Source organism: Vanessa tameamea, chromosome 19 (genome assembly GCF_037043105.1).
Source record: "Vanessa tameamea isolate UH-Manoa-2023 chromosome 19, ilVanTame1 primary haplotype, whole genome shotgun sequence".
Taxonomy (NCBI): domain Eukaryota; kingdom Metazoa; phylum Arthropoda; class Insecta; order Lepidoptera; family Nymphalidae; genus Vanessa; species Vanessa tameamea.
In genome coordinates, this window is record NC_087327.1 from 2,512,298 (window position 1) to 2,534,002 (window position 21,705).

Below are 21,705 nucleotides of genomic sequence, written 5' to 3' on the forward strand. Positions count from 1 at the left end.
TCTGCAAAATCATCTGACGTCAATGCAGACTCTGTTTTGACTCGCCATTACAAATTATATAATTACCAAGTACTGTTTACTTTATTAATACAATCGTAGCGAGTAACATTACGTATATTTTAGTACCTTCAAGCCTTTATAGCTACTTATACAATAAATAAGATTAATAACTGAAATAAAATCTGTTATAAACATTGAAACTGGTCCTTATAGCAGATTTTAAATATAGATATTGATATTTACAAATGTTTTTGTTTTGTAATGTCTGATTAAAAACCAGTAGGTATATATAAAACTTAATATCACTGTACTACCAGAATATGCAGCGCTTTTCCAAGAAGGTTTTGCAGCGTGTAAATTTCCGACTGCTGGGCTAAGGCTTCCTCTCCATTTTGAGGAGAAGAGCAGTGCTGGTTGGTGGATCGCAGAATTTCGTTGAAATTAGTCACATGCAGGTTTCCTCACAATGTTTGCCTTCACAGCCGAGCACGAATGAATTATAAACATAAATTAAGCACATGAAAATTCAGTGGTGCTTCCCTGGATTTGATCCCGCAATCATCGGTTAAGCATACCAACCATTCATCCATATCGCAACCATACATTTTAAAATGTATTTTAAATTGTATTTTTTTAGTACCTATACCTACGACATTTATAAATTAATCATTTAATCTTGTGATATGATGACTTAAAATTGCTTTTTAAATCCTACTTGAATAATGTATATTAAAATTTTGATGTTTTGAAATGTTTTAACGTAAAGGTAACAAACAGTTTTATCAACAAGAAGTTCAGTAGTTACTTTTATTCTTCAAACAGTTTCCCACAGGTATTTTGTTAATGTATTAAAAATATTCCGAACTTACATAAAGTAGTTCATTGCTTTGAAATACGAGCGTAACAGTTGGAAACTGGAGCAAACTCAGGAAAATTATATCGATAAATTTAAAACTTAACGCTCACAGCAATAGTTAACTAACACCAACTAATCTATCTACTATTAATTAATGCTCGGTGAAAATTAAATATACATTCTTATGTTAAAATTTAAGATAAGTTCGAGGTTATTTTGGCTCGATTTAGCTGTAATACCTTACTTAGATTTTTAAAGTGATGTAGTTAGTTATTAATTGTCAATTTGATAAGTGACGTTGCGATAAGATTAAATGTCACCGGCGAACATTAACTGGCCCTTTTGCATTTGTCTGACATCCTAAAATTAATATTTATCTTTTAAGAAGTAGATTGGTTGACGTACAAATGTGCTGCCTGATGGTAATTTTTTAGTATGTACTGACTATAGACCACCGCCATTGATCTAAGATTTTATATCAAGTATTGCTGTTTGGCGAAGCGATATGTGATGAGTGGGTGCTACACGGGCAAAAAGAAGGTTAGTAGCTTTATAAAGAAATTAGATGGTAATACAAACCTAGTAGGATTTCATCTGACGCAAGCGAGTTTCCTCATGATGTTTTCCTAGAATAATATGCTTCTTAAATAAATTATGTAAAAAAATCTTCTGACGACGGTGAGGCAAATAAAGAATTGAACTCACGACCGTAAAGCAACCGGCGTTATTATACAGCTATAAAAAATACTCGAGCCATAAATTTCTTTCCATCTTGGGATAATTAAAAAATCATTAAACTAAGAATTAACACATTGTTATTTTTTTAAGCAAAGAATTTTTTACGATAAAGTTATTTGTGTAAAACATTATTAGAGCATGTTGTAACTTTTCTATTTATTTTTTATTTCTGCTGTACTTAATTGTTATTGAACTATTGTTTACCTTATTGAACTAAAGTTTTTTCTCTTAAATCAAATAAATAATTAAAAGAGATACTTTGCTTAAACGTATTAGTCACTTAGTATGGAAGCGTGTTTTCTTCATTTTGCAAAAGCAATTATACAGAGCTCTCTCGTAAGAGCATCGTCGATCATAATTAGTGTATGGATGATGGCAACATTGTGTTACTCCGTCCAATTTATTTTTGGCACAACAATTTTGGCAGTACAATGTCAGGGCTTGTGAATACCACAGTCAACGGCCGTGCCAATGTCTAGGCAGAGGTGAATATACGAGTATACCAGACTACTCCATTACTTTTAGCTTTCACAAATTTAAAGTTAAGTCTTCAGAAAATAAGATACATTATACATTGCGTTAATACTCATATAAATGCCGTAATAGTATTTATGTTCAATTTAAACTAGTACAAATAAACATTTTTGGAGTATATAGCGGCTTATTCAATTTCATGTCCGTTTGAACTCGAAACGTCGACGGTTCAGGTTTTATAGTAACGTAGTTTTTGATTTATTTAAAAATAATTTTATTTTGTACTGTTTGAATATTCGTTGCACTTTTAAATAATAGGACATATAACAAAACTCGACAACTCTGTATAATGAGCTATTCTCTGATTAGTTTTATCTTCAAGAACTTCTGTTCTTCTGATTTAGTGTGATCTTCCAGTTTACCTATTAGTAACGATTACAGATTTTAAGCTTTCGATTTTTTTAAGAATAGCAGCAATGCCCCATTATAAGTACTAATCTTTCTCTGATATTCTTATTTATCCATTTTATTAGGCTTCTGCTAGGAGTGACGAAGACTTGGGCCAGCCCAAGGGGTGAGGATCTAACCTACGACATTATTCATCAAAACACATCGATGAATCGCGGGTATAAAATCAAGCAATTTCAACATTATCAATTTCCACATAAATAAAGCTGTAGTCCAATATTACTATGGAAGCTCAGTGAGAATTTACCTTCATATGTCATTAATATCGTGTTTGCTGATCAATGAAAAGATCGTCGGAAAAACTAAAATAATATGTCTGATTAGACTCTGCTACATTTGTGTCGAGTATCTTTTTTAACATTGATTGCTTAACATAATATATCTCGTAAATCGATTTTTAATAATATTATGTAACATATTATCTCCCGACAGTATATAATTAGTAAATTGAAATTAATAAATCACATTGTCTTATCTTGGCTCTTACACAAGTAAACATGTTCTTAATAAACATTATTTGTTTACACTCATCGATTTAACTACGAAAAAAAAACAGCTGCAGTGTTCCGGAAATCTTGGCACTAATTAACCTCACGAAGTATGTTAATTTATCCCTTAATTTTGAACTCTGTTCCGTCGTAATAGGAGCGTGATTACGTTTTGGCGCGTAACGATCGATATAATCGAAGGGAATGTTGGCAAGTTATCCAAATCGTAGCTTCTGCCAATTTATGAATATTTTCATTTAATGAATATTATTAAAGTTTATTATTAAAGAGATTTTTTTCAATTTCAATGTATCAAATTACAATCTACCTAACTATAACTAATAAAAATCATTTTAAAGTCTACTTTTTGGGACAGTAAACGCCTATAACTATGACGTCATAACAGTCACTTGGCTGTTGTGTCTAGTGTACTGTCTCTGAAAGTCTTTAAATAGTAGATTAATTTATTAAAACGTGTTGCACGAGATTAATTAATTATGACTCCAACCCACTTAGCTCTAACTAGATACGTGTTCGCAGAATGCTTCTGTTTACAATTTCAATTTACTTCACAGTGATTTTAAACTTTTGTCGCTTAAGTAAATTAATCAGTACATGATCTCTTAGACTTGTACTATCGAACAGGTTTAACAAGTTAAACAGTATCATATTTATGACATATTGAATACAGGAATTGATTTTGTACAGGTACGATTTGTACAGATAACGTCAAAATCTAGCACTGTCGTGATATTTGATCTGACCTACAAACTTTTTAAACTTATTTCTGCTTATTTATAGAATTGAGTTTTGTGTAAATTAAACATCATACTTACGAATACTTCTCTATGTGTTCTATAGATGGTATAAAACAAAGTCGTTTTCTGTTTCTGTTTGTATCTTCCGTTTTCTTCTTCTAAGCCACTCGACGGATATTATACGGTTTTTACTAAATATCATTGTAACATTCGAATGAATACTTTACAAAATTTCGCAGTTTCCAAATTATGTCCAAAGTATAAAATCGTTCACTACGATGCGAGTGTTTGGAAAATTATGATCTTTGGATAGTCCAAATTTCAATCAATAAACCGTGGACACATTTTATCTATGTATTACAATATAATTATTATATACATACCTCATTTATGACATACTTATATAAACTTATAAATAAACAAACGTTATAAAATACATAAATAACTACTTAACAGGTTGTTGCTAAAAACGCTGCTCATTTTCTCTATTAAAATTTTGAGCGAAGCCCGAGTATGTTTATTTATTTATTGAAACATTACACCATTACCTTATTATAAATCACTTAAATTTAAAGTTTGTAAGTTTAGTGGTAGAAGTTAATAAAAAAAATGTATTCATCTAATTTTATAAATACTTTCAACTTTTACAAAAATATTTTTAAGAATAAACCTTCAGGGTGAACATTGGAATTTTTATTCCGTTGAAACTCATTTTGCAACGTGAGTCGACGAAACAGCGGTCGAGTGCATTAACGGTAAAAGAAACATGTCCTGTATAAAAGTCTTCACTTACTTCTATCACAAATTAATAATATATGACTGAAAGATATCATTAAAATATTTTACAATCTGTCGGGGGTAATATAAGTGAATTCTTTTGAAAATAAATGTGTTTATGTGATCAGATGAGTTGGTTTTGTAAGACGGTTTAAAAAAAAATCATGATAATACAACATATGTTAACTCATAAATACGAATAGATCAAATAGCAACCGATTAGCAAACATAATATGTATATGAAAACTGTGGGCAATAATTTGTTTTTTATTAAAAACGTCCTTAGCAATGTAGAGTTGGATGGGATTCAAAGGCTCGCTTGATGGGCGTATTTTCTATTGGATTCATGGGTTGATGTCGTATTAAAAAAGGGCTTTCGGTGTAAGTTTTACTTATTATTATTTGAGTATATATTCATATTATTAACATTGTTATTATTTTGAGTTGTTTTTTCGTATTCGGTAGATGTAAATTTCGTTAACACAAGTTCAAATTTGGAACACCTTTTAAAGACATCTATCATCGAATGCATTTTTCAGGTTGTCAAGATATTAATTTAGGGTTATATCAAATTTGAAATAACAGCTTGTCTACAGAATTAATTTAAGATAATTACAATAATGTTATAATCATTTCTATTTAAGTAAACTCCTACAAGCATTTTGTCATATTTTATTAACCTATATAGACCTATTAACGGTTTTGAATATATTATACCAAAAATAACCCGTAAGATCGTGATATAATTTAGAACAGACTGTTTCTATTAAAACGATTTCAAGTGTATGTTTTTTTTTTCTCTGAATATCAATTAAACGTATGTAAATTATGTTTATTGGGCGATTTATTTGAATTGATTGCTTTAGTACGCGTCATGGTCGTAAACTGATGCTCCTCATATCTTAAGTGGGTCTGAGAAAATATGATCTTTAGACGATGAGCATGGAACATCTGGTGCGTAAAAAACTTCATGTTATAGCGGAGAGGAGTTATTCGAACTGATAGGTACTTACAGACAAGCAGACTGGTATTGACTAAGGAAACATTTTGATAAAACTGCTATTTCATGTTCAATTAGATATACATTCCTGAGTTAGAGTTGTGTATAAATAGAGAAGTCATATTGTGCTTTAACTTTGAATAATTCACGTACATATACTTGGGTTGTAAGGTTTTGTGCTAGTCTGTGTAGATACCACCCACTATCCAGTATACAGTTGTACAGAACATAGTACCGAGTATTTTTTGGATCTGGATCTGTGAGCCAGAGCCAGAGCTAGATATGATGCTATGATGAGGTAAGGATTACTTAATTTCCAGGGTTGGAGGTGACCATTTACCATCAAGTGACTATATACAATCCGTATAAAATATTGACTGCTGAATGTTTCGTCGATTCTTTTCGGTAGAATCTAAATTCCGATGGAACAGAGTAAAACGGAATCATTGTAAAATAGTATTTCTTCCAAACATTCACAGTAAAAATGTTGTCAACGAAGCTATTCATAATACAAGAATTTTGACCTCTGTGTCGTAAAGCTTTTACAAAAAAATGTCCATGACTGGTACATAATTCATTCAATGAGCCAAGCTATTTTCTTATCGGATTTGAGAGAAAATGTTGTAAGAATTTCTCCGTTTGATTGATGAAAATGGAAATAATTTTGGTATCGGATGATTAATAATGATTGCGACTCCATTCTGAGTTGCGTAACTTGCCAAATAAATTTTCTTTTATAGCAACGAAGGAGAGAAAAAGAACCTCAATTATATTGAAATAAGTTTCATTTGTCCTTACAACATTTTTGCTACGAGTCGCTGAGCATGCGACTTTTTGCTTGAATGTTACAAAGATAAAAATATATTATACGAAGTTATGGATTTTAATAACACATTCAGACAAAAAGGTTAAAATTAAAGCATACAATCAATTAAAACATTTTAGGAAACAATAATAATTTCTTATAAATTGCAATTACGATCAAAACAAAAGTATGACAATATTAATGACACAATTAATAAATGCACTCTAAAAGAGTGAAGAACCCCAAGTAGGTAAACAGCTCGGTGTGTAGTTAGGTAAATTATTACTATTACTCATTTTCAATGGTACCCTCGTAGTTGCGACTGACAGTGACAAATTGAACAAAAGTATACAAATAGCTATTTATATGTACTATAGAGTGCACATGTTCAATTACATGTTTTGTTTGCCTTACTATATATATTACTTGAAAACACGGACATAAAAAATGTTTCGATACTGACTCAGTTTAATAACTATTACGTACAACTACATTGTAACCAACAACACCGTGTTTTATTTAATTTCCTTTCGGACAGTTGAAGAATGCTACATGAATTAATTACTGAAATTGAATCTTCTGGATAAAATACTTTATTTCAGTTCTTCTAAATAGGTGTCCCGCAAAGAGCAATTTTAGGTCCTTTTCTATTTTTGGTATATATACATGATCTTCCTTTCTGAGTTAAAGATATTTGTGATATTACATTTTTGTTTATGATACTTCGTTTTAATATATTTAATGTTGACAGAATGAACTAATGACGATGTAAACAATGCATATTGAATGAGGTGGTTCATTTAATGAAAGTATTATTTTATATAGATATTGCTTTGTTTTACTATAATAAGAACGACCCGCACCGTCGCACGCCACTTATGTCTATGTTAATATATCAGAAACCTTGATGCGTATGTTTTTTATATAAAAAATTGTATGAAAATTCTATTTTCATTCAAAATATCGTGTGATATAATCTCTACAAGTTGAAAGTGACCGAACCCAAATTCACCAAACCGATGTTTCAAAACTTTTTAATTGCCTGCTGCTACCCGCTAACAGTTGGTTCAATGATTTCACTGCCTCAGACGAGACGTTCATACATGGTAAATGTTGGTATGAATTTCAATTGTGAAAAGAAATAATTATTATTTCGAAATTGCTCTAATACGGAGCGGTATTCTCACCGCTGATTTTTTAGTGGGTATTCCGGTGTATCGGGGCGCACACGGCATCCAGTGCATCGGCGAGTCCACATACCCCCCCCCCCACACTTCCACATGGGGGAAACGCGTTTAACGCGAAGTAACGCGAAGTAACGCGTTTTTCCAAGCGAGATAAAAAAAAAAGACAACAGACGTCTCAGTGTGTAATAACATAGTCATCAAACAAAATATAGATCAGGTCCTGGCTATCGTAGCTAGGCTAATCCAATAACCTGTATTTAGGATAATAAGTCCTCTCCCCGAAAGTTGAAATAAATCAGAAATATCGTTAAAGTATATTGACACAAAAAAAAACCGTTGTTGCTATAATAAATAATAATTGCTAAAGTGAGTTGTATCGCCAAGCAGCAATACTTAATATTGTTGTGTTCCGGCTTGATGGGTGAGTGAGCCAGTGTAACGACAGGCACATTGGACATAATATCTCGGTTCCTAAGGTTAGTGACGCATCCACATACCGATTGTCTGTTAGGTAAATTATTTAAATTAATTGAATCGCTATAATGGTTGATTCTCAAGGTAATGTAATTCTCTAGAATAGATAATAAAACCCATAATGTACAAACATCAGGCCGTAATTTGAGATATTGTCGTCTGTTTCTGTAATTATACCATAAAAAGTCGAAGAACGTGAACTAAACCCGTAATTACTGGTGAAAAATGGTACACTCGCGGTAAGTGTTAGAAAGTTGTAGAATAAAGTAACACAAATTGATACATTGAAATATTACGGAATCCGTTCATTCCTCGGCGTAGGTATATAGTGACTCCGGATACTAAATGCATAATATCCGGCGCTTGGAAAATATTTAATCAAATTTCTCCCCTAGGGAACTAATATTCAATCGGATTCACTTTTACTTAAAGGCTTATACTAGTCTTTGAATAACCTAATATCTTACAATTCGCTAACTTTATAAATACAACTCAAACGTATGATGTAGCGATTGATGTTAGGAATTCGGCATCTGCGTGTGATGCAACATCTCGGTGTTTACAAATCAGACCAAATACCAGGGAGCAGGGTCGGATCAACGACGTATATGATGATGTGTGTGAATCACATGCACAGATAGCTAGCGGCATATTTTAATAAAGAATAGTAAATATGAGTAGCAGCGCTTTACTGTGCAATATGTCCTATAGACATATTATATTCATTCATGTTTAAAAAGTTTTTCCCGTATCTCTTTTTTATCATTTAGAAATAATAGACTACGCACTTAATCTGAACTTTAGGGTTGGTGTGGATTTGGTTCCGTATTTGTGAAAAGTATACATTATATTATTTTGACGAGTTCCGAATTACCATGGGTACTGAGTAGTTATCCCTAGCCCCAACCCTCCTGTCGATTCCGAGAAGTTTTAAACCTAGGGGTGGCTTAAAACTTCCCGGAAAATAAATGGTCTTCGATAAAGTATAAATTAACCTTAGCGTGTGTAATTACGTACCTACATGTGTCAGAAGTGGTAAATTATTACGTCAGAAACATTTCAGTTTCATAATGCATGCACTTAAATGCGACCGAATAGAGTAAGTAAACTGCGTGCTGGGCCTTTAAACGCCCAAATCCGGCCCTGAGTTTCAGCGTATACTATTAAGCGATATAAACCATAACGGTTGTACGAAAATAGACCGCGTACGTAATTACAAACAATCAAATACGCTTTTAACGTTTTTAGGGGTTATATGCGCGTTAAGTTTTAAATAGTATGACCATTATTTTGATTTTACGTAGAAATGTTTTTATATACAATTTGAAAGAAAGTATTGTTTGTTTTTTTATGGGTTAATATACGATACGTAATTTAAGTTCAGGTTTAGAGTTTTTTTATATTAAATATAGGAAGAATGTCGTGAAATTGATCCACCTACCTGAAAGTAATCACATGCCATGGCCAAGGAAATTAGAAATCCAAGAACGAGCCGTCAAAGAAATTAGCTAACTTAAATTGACTTGATTTAAAAGTTTGAATTGTTAACTTTTATTTATTTCTAACAAATTAAAAATATTGTTATCGATTCAATGTAACAATGTATATGCTTTGCATATACCCGTGAAGTTATACATGATGCTACATACCTACATGTTGTGACCTTATTTGTTTAAATAAAAAGGGATATTTATTCTTGATTCATTTCACACTTTATTCATTAAAGTCATGGCTAAATTTAAATCAATCTTATCTATTATTTCCGACAGTTCAAGACTGTCGTCTTCAAATGACGGAATGAATAATATTGTTGCAAAACATTTACAAAACAAACATCTCAAACGAAGAAATGGTAATTTATACTTTATGACAAAGTATTATATACTTAATATCATAGTATCATTGAACGTCTGGCATAGACATTGCTAAGCTTTAACAAACCGCAATAGCATATATTTATAAGGGTTTAGGCAAAGTTAACTTAAAACTTCGCTCTCGTCTAAATTATTCAATACAATATTTCAATTTTGGATACATTACCTGATAAATTTAAAACACACATGTATCATATTCATAAATTTTGGACTAATTTTAACTGATTTCAATAATAGGAGAAGTTTATCAATTCGGTTAATTACCTCAGAACTCCTTAATTGATGAAACATTTGAAAAGTTCTCTTTTTGTTTACGAAGGTATACTTCCTGTTTGATCTCGTTTAAATTTGAAGAAAAAATTCACATGACTGTCAAAATCCGATGAATCGACTCCTCGTGTTCTTTATCCGATAAAAGACTAAAATGTGGTCACAGTCGAACGCGACCTGTCCGCTTGAGTCATCGCGTGACGCCGAACCGTCTAACGAGCGTCTGACTCTCACCTGCAGCGTGACCTCGGCCGATAAATTAGATAGAGCTAGCAGCGAGCAGCGAGCAGCTGGCCGATTTATTAGGCAATAACTTAATTCGCGATTGCATTATATCGGAACTATTTGTTTTTATTTTGGGATTTAATTTACATATATTATGTTATTTTTTGTGTTATATTTATTCAAAGTTCATTAAATTCTTTATCATTAAGTGTTTCTAGAAATTACTGCAAAACATTAGTACTAATATGTATATCGACGTTTTATTGTGTTGGGCAAAGTTCTCCCATCGGATGATATCAGCTTGTCAAAGTTAAAAATAAATGCCTACCAAATATAGGCGTGTACTTTAATATAGAAATATTACTTTTTTGGTAGGACTGAATTAAATTGATTGGCTGTGATATTCTGTCACAAATAAATTATATTTTAAAATACATTTTTTTATTTTATCCCTATTGCTAGGTTTAGCAGCTTCGTGAAAGTGACTCTAAGTGAAAAAGCAATCATAATATATAATATAGCAAGATACTATACGAAACTGACGACGATTTACGAAGATCGTGTATTATAATTTCAAATGTAAATGACTAGTGTAGTGTGTCAACGATCGATACTATAATTACAGTGTTATGTCATAGTTAAATAACGTTACGTCTCGATAAGTGCTCAGCGACACAGCCAACAATCAGCGATTACGTATAATTAAGATGTAATTATTTTCTCTCGGTTATTGTCTCATGGTATCGATTGTATAAACAACGGAAGTTATTTGCAGTGGAAGAAGGTTGTTTTTAATAAAAAGGCAACGTTATTTAATGTTGCGTAGAGTTAATTAAAGCTGAAACTTTGAAGCACTTTGAGGTTTCAGCCAATTGCAAGACATGTTTCTAATTTAAAAAATAAATAAATTATATATTTCAAAGTTCTTAAAATTTAAGATTTGACTAAATAATGTGAAAAATTTCAAGATGCCCCAAATTTTTGTTTCAAGTAAATGTCCAATAGTATTTAAACAAAACTTACTCATAAACAATACACTTTAAAACAATTCATGCTTGAGACAATTTGAGCTAGTATTAAGGTACTGTGCTTTTTTTTACAACGTGCGTAATTGATGCGATATTTAACCATAATGACATGCCACGTCTAACACGATTACTGTTCTGTAATTGAAAACACATGTGCTGATAGATTCTGTTGTAATACACGTGAGCTATTATAAAGTATTATTTAATTGTTCATACTTAATAAGAAAAGCCGCCTTAAAGGATGATTTATACGAAATATTAACGGTGGCATGTCCAATGTTCATACACGACATCTTTATGTATGAGATAATTGCTGCGATCGAATTATTATACGAGATTGTAAAGAGTTAAGCGTGTTTTATTCATTTGCGATTAATAAATCGCCTTATGAAATGCTACGAGATTATGTCTATATTTTCCTCTTTTAAAATAAGAATATCCTGAGACATTATCATTGAAAATAGATATTTGGAAATTTATTGTATTATAATCGACTTTTTACTAAAACATCTAAAATAAATATTGACGGACACTTATTAAATAAGTTATATAAGTATATATAACAAGAAAAAAAATGGAAAGAATGAAGAACAAAATTTACATTTCAATTTTTATCACTTTGACCACCCAAGATGGATGCCCCTCGTTCACGTGCCTTGACCACGTCACTCACATTTCTTTTAACAATAGAAAGAAGGATAGAAAAAAATAGAAAAAAAAATAGTATATAGGTATAAAGTCTGTTTGCACGTTTGTCTAGTTTAATAGATACATATGTAATGATACCTAGATAGTAAATAATATAAATAAATAATAGTAAAACATACATGCATGTATTACTTAACAATATGTTGCCGCTTGGACAAGAAATAGTCCAGCCTTAATGTCAATGTGAATATATTGTCAGAAAAAGGCATGACGCTTTTTACTTTTATTTTTTTCCGTTAACTAGCTACCGGCGAGGCTTTACACAGGGAACAATAAGTATCTAATAATACAACTCTTCGATTGTAGAACAAACATAAAAAGAAAAATCTTTTTTCCGGTTAGGAAAGTTGAAATTCTCGGCTTTTTTCTAGTATAAAATGCATGTATTATACCGAAAAACCTACCACTTGAAACACTTCCACTTGAATAAAATCCGTTGCGTAGTTTAAAAGGTAAGCTAGTTTACAGATGACGGGAAGTAACTTTATTTCATACTACATATGTATAATAATAATAATATGGCAGTGTTTATACTACGTAGTAACAAATGATATGCATGAAAAATATGTTAGGTAGCTCGCATTATTATAATAATCTTCATTGAAAATAATCACAGGGACATGTCTCCTGCAGGGTCGAAATTTCCTTCCTTTATATGTTTACGAAAATACAACGCATTATTCACTCGTAATGTTCATGTCTCTAAGATAAAACTTAACAAAGCGTACTTGACTTTTTTCCGCATTTACACCGTGTCGTAACACTGTTAATTTTTTTTTTGTTTTGGTTTCAGGTAACCACTGACTTGTTCTTTCTTTACTAATAAGGCGTATTAAGTAAGTAAGTAAATTAATTTGATTTAATATTTTATATGTGTTTTTTACATTTTGCATATTGCAGTAACAGCTATTACGTATAAAACTATGAAAATTTGATGATGTAAATAGTTTAGAATAATTTCCATAAATCAAAAAAGTAATTACATATATATTATTGTAGGAAGAGCACCTATTTCGATATCAAAATATACGTGTAAATATCTTGTCCATGAATAAAGGACATTAAAATTTATAATCTAGTTTGTCGGTAGTTATTTGTAAATTAATAAGCAGTATATCTTATACATAGGTATATTATATATATATAGCGTCAGCCGATTTTGGTCCCAGTGATTAGGTGGCGATAGCTGCATATAAAAAAACGGTTATGGTCTCATTTTGAAGAGCTCCATCCGTAGATGTGCAGAAAATTAAAGAGGATTCTTGATGCCATTTTACTAAATTGTTACGAATTAACAAATATTTTTTTTACTTAAGTTACTGGTCGGTTAGAGAGCGACGTTATGGATGTATAAGAAAAAAATAATAAAAATATACAAAATTAAAGTTAATTGTTTTTGACAAAATCCAATTCTAACTGAACTATACTACTATACTATTTTATATTTAAACAAACATTTAAAAGAGGTTTCATCATTTTGACGCCAAATGTAGATGAGTGACTTGCAGTTTGCAATAAAATAATAGAAAACAAAACCTGTCATAGGTTTCGAAATTCCTAAAAAATATTTTGAATAAACACGAAGTTTCGCGGGAGACCCACTAGTACTCAATATACAGTGAACGGTGTAAAAAATAATATTGAACGAATATATTTTAAAAGAGCTGTGTTTTATCACTGAGCCGCGCCGCGCACCGTGCTTTATAACCGAACGCCATAAAATGTTACGATGCCATTGTACCTTATAGGCGGTTAAACCTGTCTCTTTGTTGCTCGGGATATTTAGGGGAATTAAATTTTAACCGAGCACTAGTTTTGCTTTTGTTTATATAATGCTAAAGACTAAACAATATTTCTATGGTTATTAATTTTAAAATCGTCATCTTCACAAAATGTCAAATATCGAAAACAGCGGCTGTAAGAGAATCAAGTTTGGTCGATCAACAAAAATATTTGACGTATTCGTATTGGCAATATATATATGAATTTACTTCATGATAGGGATTTAAGCTAGATCGTCTGGGTAGGTACCACTCACTCATCAGTTTTTCTACCGCAACACAGCAGCAGAACCCAGTATTGTTGTGTTCCGTCTTGAAGGGTGAGTGAGCAAGTGGATCTACAGGCACAAGGGACATAACATCTTAGTTCCCAAGGTTGGTGGCGCATTGGCGATGTAAGAAATGGGTAATATTACTTTCAGCGCCATTGTCTATGGGCGGTGGTGGCCACTTACCATTAGGTGGCCCATTTGCTTGTACACCTACATTAAATATAAAAAAAGTTTTAAATTCGTAGTTAATTTTAAAATTCGTGAAAATATTGTTACAGTCTTATTTCTATTTGTATAAATCTTCTGTAGTTGTGTATGTAACTGAGCGCCTTCTAAACGGTTGGGCCGATTTCGTTTAATTTTTGTTGTGTGTATTTTAGCGGTTAGATTGAACCCGGAAGAGCTGCGAGCGGGAAATGAATAAAATCCTAATTTCACCTGGACGAAGCCAAGACAGGCAGCTAGCTGCCATAAACAAAAATTTAATATCCTGCCCACAAACGGGGTAAGGAATTGAATTAAGTTAATTAAACTCTCCGTCTATTTTGAATTTTATTCTCGTAACACAAAATGTAACCAATGTCCAATATATCAGCATATAAACTTTGAAAATGAAAACAAAAGTTTTCAAGAGTCTGGATTTTCAAAGAAATATAAAGAGCATATTAATCATGCAAGAATCGTAACTTCATGCGCCGTAGGGAAGACTTTAATATCCATTCTTTATGGCCTACTTCCTAAACTGGGGTGAGAGCTCGCTATGTATGAACAGAACTCCACTCGGCTCTTCGGTAAAACGGTAATGTTTACAACCTAGGGTTGTCAACTGAAACATACTATGAATAATATGAGATTCTTAAAGTATAAAGCTACCCATGTCAGCCTGAGAAATAATATACATACTTACGACATGAAATGATTTGTTTCATACAGTGCCGTTGACGTTCGCCCAAAGATTTTTGCGTGTCCGCATTCCTGATTAAGATACGTAAACAAAATGTATACATTTTGTGACTGAAATTCGAAGGTATGACAACCCTATTACAAGTGGACTTAGTGCCTTGGCAATTAATTAACCTAATTTTTAATTCAAGATCAGTCTGTTGTGTTACTAAGTTTATAAGTATATTATAGGGTAGTTGTCAACGTGTGCGTTCAGTTAGAATAAACCATTGCAAATATACGTGTCTTATTTAAAAGTGGCGAACGCGGAAAAAAAAAACCGTATTTTGGAACTAATTTTACAAAATGTCGGTCGGACATTTATGCGTGAATTTGATGTGAAATCAGGGAACTGGTTAAGTTATGTGGAAAGATTAGATATGTACTTTATTGTGAACAAAGTGTCGGATGATTTAAAAGTACCAACGTTAATTTCGGTCATGGGAGAAGAAGCGTATGACTTATTAGCAGCCTTGGCAAGTCCTAAGAAACTATCAGCCTTGGGGTTTGATCAGGCAGTGGAGTTGTTATCAGCACATCTGCAACCTAAACCGTCGGTTCTATCAGAAAGATATAAGTTTCGGCAGCGGCAGCAGCTTCAGGATGAATCAATAGCAGCTTATGTCACAGAACTTAAGAAGCTTTCAAGGTATTGTGAATTCAACGCAACCTTAGACGAGAACCTCAGAAGTGAAGTGATTAGACAACGATTATTCTCCGAAGAAAACATAGTTTACAACCGAGCGATAGCGTTAGCGCTGTCATTAGAAGCGGCTGAGCGCGATGCAAGCGCTGTTGAAGGCGTAGCCCGGGCCGAGGGAATAAATAAAATGTCTTTGATAATATCTTTGATAATGTCTTTGAGCGAGTGTCTAAAATGCGGCGATAACAGACATAAAGCTACGGACTGCATGTATAAGGATTACGTGTGCAGTTGGTGCCACGAGATCGGTCACCTTAGGAGGATGTGTTCGTGCGAAAATGTTTGAATCGGCGGAGTCAGCTGGTAGTTATCAGTTTACGAAATCACCCGGCGGTTACGTGAACAACACAGGGCGTGCAAGGGGAAGAGCGCGGGGTCGCGGTCGGCGAGCATTCGGGCAGCGCGGAGCGTCCAGTGCCGGGCAACAGAGAGCATCGGTACACTTGATGAGTGAGCAAGATGACGAATACGAAAACGGCGAACCGGACGACTCGAGTGAACAAAACATGTATCAAATATCATTAAGTAATTATAAACCGGTGTGTATAACACTTAAAGTTCAAAATTGTTTGTTAGAAATGGAAGTTGATACCGGTTCCGCCTTATCTTGTATTAGTAAGCAAATTTATTATGAAAACTTTAGCCAATTACCATTAATACCTTGTTCATTAGATATCAAATTTTATGATGGCTCCATTGTCCAACCTATAGGGTTTATAGAAACGATAGTGGAGTATACTAAAGTAAGAAAAAGTTTAGATCTATATGTATTAGAGAAGGGAACGACCAGTCATTTGGGTCGTCAGTGGCTAGCGGAGTTCCAAATACCAGTATGTATACCTGTAGGCTCAGTTCCGAACCATTACTTAGGAGGTAACAAAGTTCAACACAATGTGATTACTGAAATTGTTTCTAGGCATAAAACCCTTTTTGACGGCACATTGGGCAAGTACACGGGCGGTCAAACCGAGCTGTGTATTCGCGAAGGTGCGCAACCGATTTTCTGCCGCGCGCGGCCACTACCGTACGCGCTGCGCGAGCGCGTCGACGCGGAGTTGCGATGTGATGCTGCGCGCCGGCTTCATTGAGCCGGTGGAGCATTCCGATTGGGCAACACCATTGGTCGTAGTGCGGAAACCGGACGGAGGTTTGAGACTCTGTGCTGATTTTAAAGTAACCTTAAATAAAGTTCTGGAAGTTGATCGATATCCTGTTCCAAAAATGAAAGACTTGTTCAGCAATCTAAGTGGTAATATTTTTTTTACTAAGCTAGATCTTTCACAAGCACACAATCAAATCGTGCTAGCGGAACAATCAAGAAAATACAACGTTATCAATACTCAAAGGAGCTTTTATAAATATAATCGCCTTGTCTACGGGCTGTCTTCCAGTCCAGGGATCTTTCAAAAAATTATGGTAGATTTATTTAAGGGTATTAAAGACGTTATTGTTTTTTACGATGGTATTTTAATTAAAAATACAGATTTAACAAGCCATTTGAGCACAATAGAACGTGTTCTTGATATTTTAAAACAAAATGGTCTGAAAATTAAAAAGAATAAATGTAGTTGTCTATCAAAACAAGTTAAATACTTGGGGTTTGTCATCGATGCAAACGGTGTTCGAGTCGATCCGGATAAGGTGGAAGCAATCAATTCCATGCCCCATCCGAATAATGTAACTGAATTAAAGTCATTTATAGGAATGGTTAACTTTTGTTGAAAATTCGTTAAAAATTTAAGGTCACATCTGGCACCACTTTATAACCTCTTGAGAAAAGGTAAACATTGAAAATGGGGAATAGAAGAAAACACATCCTTTATTAAAGTAAAAAAAATGTTAGGAAATTCGACAGCCTTAGCACATTTTGATATGGGAAAGGAAACCGTGGTAACCGTCGATGCCAGCTCCAGGGGGCTCGGCGCTGCGCTGGCTCAGCGCGCGGCCGGCGCGGCGAGCGGCGCGCCCGTGCGGGTGGTAGCTTACGCGTCACGTTCTCTGACGGCTCATGAGATTAACTATAGTCAAATTCATAAAGAGGCTTTGGCAATAGTCTATGCAATCGAAAAATTCCATAATTATCTATACGGTAGAAGGTTTATACTCCGGACCGACCACAAGCCCTTGATTAATATTTTTGGACCTAACATAGGTATCCCAAGCGCGGCAGCGAGTAGGCTTCAACGCTGGGCAATTAAATTGTCAGCGTGTGATTTTACCATTGAATACGTAAGAATAGACAAAAATACAGCTGACGTACTATCACGCTTAATTAAATCGCAAAAAAATTAGGTTATAGACGTAGACCCACCTGAACAAACGTGCTTACATTTGTCTTCCGAAGCTATGCTGCTGGACTATATTTTAAGAAGGGAAACTAACAGGGATCCTGTTTTGGCTCGCGTCTTAAGTTTCATAGTAGATGGCTGGCCTTAAGAGGTAGACATAAAAGAATTAAAGCCCTTCTTTGCTCGGAAGAAGGAATTATATTCCGAACTTGGTTGTATTATGTGGGGTCACCGGGTAGTTATACCAGCGGTGTTTAGAAATAAAGTCATTTCAGAGTTACATGATACACATATGGGCATGGTCAAAACGAAATCCTTGGCTCGTATTTATGTGTGGTGGCCAGGAGTCGACGAGGCCGTGGAGGCGGAGTGCCGCGCGTGCTCAGTGTGCGCGGGCAAGGCTGACGCGCCTCCGGGGCAGGCCCCTCGCTCGTGGCCTTGGCCGTCACGCCCTTGGTTTAGGCTCCATTTGGATTTTATGGGTCCTATAGGTGGGGTAACTTATTTAGTGGTAGTCTATTCTTGTTGGAAATGGATAGAAGCCATCAGAATGAAAAGAACGATAGCCAGTGATGTTATTTCTGTACTACGAGACCTCTGGGCAAGTTTTGGTATACCTAGGCAAACAGTAAGTGATAACGGACCTCCATTCACTAGTTCTGAGTTTCAGATTTTTTTAAAACATAACGGTATTGAACATTTTTTCTCAGCGTGTCCGATTTAGAACCGTCACTCAACAATAACGATCGCTCCAGTTTAAACACCAATGATAACTCAACAGCAGGACCCAAAGAGGCGAGCGATTCGTTGGTCACCGCCCCCGTGGACGAGTCAAATGTGTCGGAGGAAAGGGAACAGCCTAGGCCTGGTAGTAGTCGGTCACCATATCGTCGGTTTGTGCGAGTCCGGAAACCACCAGTTCGATATGGGTTCGGTGAGATCAATTAGTTGTTATCGAGCTAAAAATTTATAAAAAAAATTATGGTACTCGTATTTGCAATTTTAGGTATAATCGAATTTAAGCCATTATGACAGTCATGACAGGCATGTCAGTCTAGTTAGTAATTAAGGTGAGATAATTATGTTATAGAGGTCAAAGGATAATCATGTATTTGCACTTTTAGGTATAATCCTTTTATATGTACACAATTAAACTTATCTGCTTTATTATTACGTTAATGTGTTAAGAGAAACCGTATTCAATAAACGTTGATTGAAATATTGTACTAGGTAAGTAGGTACGTACTGCCATACTTTGCCCTGTTAGTTAAGACTATTGTTAAGTTGTTGTTATAATAATTGAAAGTGTATTATTAGTATAAGGGTGGAGGTGTTGTGTTCCTAATTTTATAAGTATATTATAGGGTAGTTGTCAACGTGTGCGCTCAGTTAGACTAAACCATTCATGCAAATAGACGTGTCTTATTTAACAGTCTTAGTCACGTTAAAATATAAACTTTCAACTGCATTTTCTCAATTAACGTGTTATTAATAATGGCTGTTGTTAATTCATTGGAATACGAAATATTTTAATATATATACGAAATGTATATTGTACAAACAGACTAGTTTTGTTAGTTCAATTAATTTAAGGGTATCATTTAAATTATTTTTTGCCACAAATTATTATTATTTAATTATGAGCACTGACAGCATAAAAATTTACTTCATTCAGGAAGCACTCACAAGCCCGTGAATCACCAATTAACAAGATTCAATTAAAAATAAAGTTACCGGATTGTAGAATCTACTGTACTCTAATACTGGCGATTCACAAATGTTTGTAAAAGCTCACTTGAATAAAGTTATTTTGATGAAGTTGCACTTTGTATCGTCTACATACATTAAAACATCCATTACCGAGGTACTAAGGTGTAATAGTGTCACGTCGACATTCGTACGGAGATGTTTTAATTAGAAGAAAATGAGAAACACGGGTCCAGTTTTTAATGTATCAGGTTGAAATGGACTAAGCAACACAGCTCTATCCTTTGTGAGTAATTAAATTAAAAGTATGGGTTCCGTACAGAATTTTCGTTGTCAATTAAGAAATATAACCGTTCGGGTAATTTTTTTTAAATAAAAACGTACATAGACTCATACAAAGACCTTCTGGTCGAATTTAAGCCATTATGCCAGTCATGACAGGCATGTCAGTCTAGTTAGTAATTAAGGTGAGATAATTATGTTATGTTAATTATAGAGGTCAAATTTGTTCGCAATCATACGTTCAATCTCTCTTCTCTTAATCTCATAGTGCGCAGGGATGTCAATCCGACAAGGCCGATCGGATGGTTTATTTACGTGTTTGTCGAGGCGTGGGATTTTGTTATAAGTTTTTTTTTGGGACCGGGTTATGTTGGATTCCTACCCACTAAAACCACTGTGATGGCCGTCCTCGATACGGATCGGACAGGGTGCGGGATCTTGGCGATATAACGCATTAGCGTGCTCCACTCTTGTCTCGGCTCGGAGTTCTCCTCAAGGGGCGAAGGTAATCTCGAAGCCCCCCCCCTCCCACCGGACTCCTCGATAGTGTCACGTCCTTTAAGCCCCGGAAGTCGGGGCTGTGGGAGGGCTGAGATGACGCCTTCATCGTCCCTTCGGGATTAGAAATCGTAACTTCATAATTGTCAGTCATGTTTTAAGCCAATTAATATCGGGGTAAGCAAGGATCAAAAATATATATTATTTATTTTTTAAAAGACTGAACGACCCAGTAACATGTACGCATATACCCTTTATATTTATTTTTGCTATTATTGTAGTAAAATGTTTTTGCAATATAAAAACTTAAGTACGAACCGCTTCGCAGTTGGAAACTAGATCATTTCAAACCGTTGCTCGTACGTGCCTCCGCGTAATGAAACACGCCTACGGGTCTCTCATATTCTGTGCCGGCTGTCCTCTGGATTTATAGCGCGATACCTTGACTAACCAGATCCGATTATCGGATCGGATAATAAATAATATATTTCACTCGCTATTTTATTTTGTATCTCATAATAAGTGAAAATAGTACAGTATAGTTAAGGAACTTTTTTTGTTGTCTTATGGTCAAAGTTAAATAATATTAAAAATGCTTTATATTAATCTATAGCTTATTCCAATGGAAGTAGGAAAAATGATAAATAAACCTAAGATTTACGCATTTCATGCAATTTGCTAATCACTCAGTATTGTGCAGTACTAAGAGTTTATGATTAATATATCTTTATTTATGATACAAGACTATTCTACTTAACCACTTATTTTCACTTTAATTTTACTTCATAAATTTCGATAGCAGTTTCGTCGACTTTCAAAACGCCATTTTTTCGCAACTCCATTGTGAATATCATAGATTAATCAAGCTCTCAACCAAAGATATCGCGTCAATTTGCTTTCAAATGTTGTTTATTTGGCTTTTTCCTGTTATGCTTGGAATAGAGTATATATTGCTATTTCACTAATATAAATGTTATATTGTTTTTAATTGTTTAGGAGGTTTTATTTAAAAATATTATTTAAATACTAAAAAGTACCTGGTCACATTCACTAGTCATTAAATATATATATATATATATATATATGTTTTTTAATAATAGAT

At 33.9% G+C, this 21,705-nt stretch overlaps 1 protein-coding gene across 3 annotated transcripts in view; it reads left to right on the plus strand.

Moving 5' to 3' along the window:
• The window catches only part of LOC113397073 (phosphofurin acidic cluster sorting protein 1), a 136,455-nt gene that overhangs the window by 78,018 nt on the left and 36,732 nt on the right, over positions 1 to 21,705 (plus strand). The gene's annotated exons all lie outside the window — the stretch shown is intronic.